The 3,142-nt window shown below is 41.7% G+C and overlaps 1 non-coding gene across 1 annotated transcript; it reads left to right on the forward strand.

Annotated features, from left to right (window-relative positions):
* The first annotated feature begins 2,809 nt into the window (after positions 1-2,809).
* On the forward strand, positions 2,810-2,916 carry LOC141638582 (small nucleolar RNA R71). Its single transcript, XR_012542129.1, has one exon. It is a non-coding gene; the product is annotated as a small nucleolar RNA R71 (small nucleolar RNA).
* The last annotated feature ends 226 nt before the right edge of the window (positions 2,917-3,142 follow it).

The following is a 3,142-nucleotide window of genomic DNA, read 5'->3' on the forward strand; positions in this document are numbered from 1 at the left end:
TCGGGACGCCCGAATTTGGTCTGTTCTGGGTTGGAAAAAACTCGCCTAAAGAGGGGCGTCTTTCAGTGAAGACGCTCGGATTTGCAAACACGGGACGGGCGTCTTTGGCAGAAGACGGGCGGATTCCTTTACAGGAATTTTTCTTGTTTTCCTTAGCCAAAAAGACGGGCGTCTTCTTTCCAAGACGGGCGGATTTTTGAAGACGGGCGGATTTGAATGCAGGACGCTCGGATTCGCTGACAGTCAAAAATATCAAAAATTCAGCTCATTTCAGGACGACGTCTTCTACCCAATATGCCCGGATTGTCTGAAGACGGGCGGATTCTCCTGAATCCGCTCGGATTCTACCCCTTTGTACCCGGATTCAGTTCCATCCGTGTACTAAGCATATCCCTTGTCATTCTTCCATTCTTCTTCGTATCTCGTGTTCTTCATTGTGGGGGCACTACTAAGGCATGGATAGCCTAGGCAATTGCTATCCCCACACTAAGCTAAAGCACTACACATCAATTGAAATCATTAGTCCCTCCCTCACTTCTCTCAAACATGACAATTATCTTGATCAAAGTATAAAAATCCAAAGAGAACAAAAATGCAATACAAGAATTGAAATGCGAGTTAGGGAGTTAGAAATATTTACAAATGGTGGTTTAGGGAGGACTCCACCAAACTCTCATCTTTGATGAGATGTCAAGGGGGCATGTCCAAGGTGTTGTTGATGTTGCTCAACACCTTGAAGAAATAATCAAAAGCTTGTTCATTATCGTTATAAAATTCTTCAATGGACCTTGGCCCTCGTTGTCGGTCTTGATCGATGGCATTACCAATGTAGGAATTAAAAATCCATTCAAATTCGTCGTCCCAAAGACCACAAACTTCATTAAGTTGATCATTGAAAATCTCTTGATTTGATGGAGACAACTCTCCCAATTTCTTTTCTTGGCCAATGAGGCCATCATCTTCTTCTTTGCTTGATTTTGATGAGCTTTGCAAGCTCTCCTTGTCACAATTCACTTGCTCTTTGAATGGAGCATCTTCAATTTTCTTCTTCCATTGGAGTTTCGACTTCTTCCTATCATCCTTCCGGCTATAATGATCAATCATGAAACACGGTTCATGTAAACGTGGAGCTCTCATAGTCTTGTCAAGATTAAAAATTATGCTTTCATCTCCCACTTCTAGAGTGAGCTCTCCATGTTTCACATCAATCACCGCACCCGCGGTGTGTAAGAAAGGTCTTCCTAGAATGATTGGAATGTTGGAGTCTTCCTCCATATCAACAATGACAAAGTCCACCGGGATGAAAAACTTCCCAATTCGTACGGGAACATCTTCCCATATCCCTAATGGTGTCTTCGTCGATCTATCGGCCATTTGGAGTGTGATATTGGTGCATTTAAGCTCTCCCATCCCCAACCTTTTACTCACCGAGTACGGCATAACACTCACACTAGCCCCTAGATTACATAAGGCTTTGTTGATCGTGGTGTCGCCAATGGTACACGGTATTAAGAAGCTTCCCGGATCCTTTAGTTTTGGAGGTGAACTCCCTTAAAGTATTGCACTACTCACCTTAGTGAAGGCGATAGTCTCAAGTTTCCGGATCGACTTCTTCTTTGTGAGGATGTCTTTCATGTATTTCGCATAGGCCGGCACGTGATTGATTAATTCCGTGAAAGGAATCGAGACTTCCAAATTCTTCACAATTTCCATAAACTTTCCAAGTTGGTCATCAAATTTGGGCTTGGGTTGACGACTTGGAAAAGGAAGTCTAATCACAATGGGCTCCTTCTCCTTGACCTTGTCTTAATTTTTCTTTGAAATTTCTTCTTTTGATGATTCTCCAACCTTTGAGCTTTGCACAATTTCTTCTTTATCACTAGCTTCCACAACTTCATCCTCAACTTGCTTCTTCGGTGCTTCATACCTTGTACCACTTCTCAAGTGAATGGCACTAACCGTTTCATGTCTTGGGGGATTACTTTGAGGTGGTAATTGCCCCTTTTGTCTTTGTGAGCTTGAAGATGCTAGTTGAGTCAATTGGGTTTCCAACATTTTGGTGTGAGCTAGGATGTTGTTGATGGTGGTTTCCTTTGCTTGACTATCTTTTTCCATTTGAGTGAAAAATTCTTGTTGATTCTTTTGCATTTGGAGGACCGCTTTTTGAACATCAAAACCTTGGTCATTTTGGTGATTGTATGGATTTTGATTTTGGTAACCTTGGTTTTGGTTGTAAAAGGGTCTTTGATTTTGGTTTCTCATGGGAGGTGGGGTGTATGTTGTTTGAGGGTTTTGAACATTTTGGCTTTTGTATGAGAGATTTGGTTGGAATTTGGTGTTTTCATTGTAATAGTTGGAATAAGGGGTACCACTCTTGTATGCTTGGAAAGCATTCACCTGTTCATTTGTTCCCCTACATTCACTTTGGTCATGTCCCAAAGTTCCACAATTCTCACATATCCCACTTGAGATTGATGAAGATGCCGTCATGGCATTAACATGATGATTTGGTGATTTTGAGGCTTCTTCAAGTCTAGCCATTGCTTTTTCAAACTTCAAATTGATTATGTCAATGTGAGCACTAAGTTGAGCACCCAATTGAGTAACGGAGTCCACTTCATGCTTTCCTCCTCTAGTAGCCTTGCGAGGTCTACTATATTGTGAGTTATGGACCGCCATTTCCTCAATTTTGTTCCATGTTTGATTGTCATAAACCTCGGTGAACATTCCATTTGATCCCATGTTAAGAATGTTCCTTGAATCTTCATATAGACCGTTCCAAAATTGTTGTACCAAGAACCACTCGCTAAGTCCATGATGAGGACATGAGCGACAAATTCCTTTGAACCGCTCCCAAGCTTCATACAAAGATTCTTCATCCCTTCGCTTAAAACCCGTAATTTGAGCTCTTAGCATGTTAGTATTTTCCGGTGGGTAGAATTTTTTGTAGAAAGCTAGAGCCAACTTCTTCAAAGAATCAATTCCGAGAGTGGCCTTATCAAGGCCCTTCAACCATTGTTTCGCGGTGCCAATTAGAGAAAAAGGAAATAAGACCCATCGAATTTGGTCTTGAGTTACACCGGTTTGAGAAATCGCATCACAATAGTCACAAATGGTTTCCATATGAGAATGAGGGTCTTCA

Source organism: Silene latifolia, unplaced genomic scaffold (assembly GCF_048544455.1).
Source record: "Silene latifolia isolate original U9 population unplaced genomic scaffold, ASM4854445v1 scaffold_20.1, whole genome shotgun sequence".
Lineage (NCBI taxonomy): Eukaryota > Viridiplantae > Streptophyta > Magnoliopsida > Caryophyllales > Caryophyllaceae > Silene > Silene latifolia.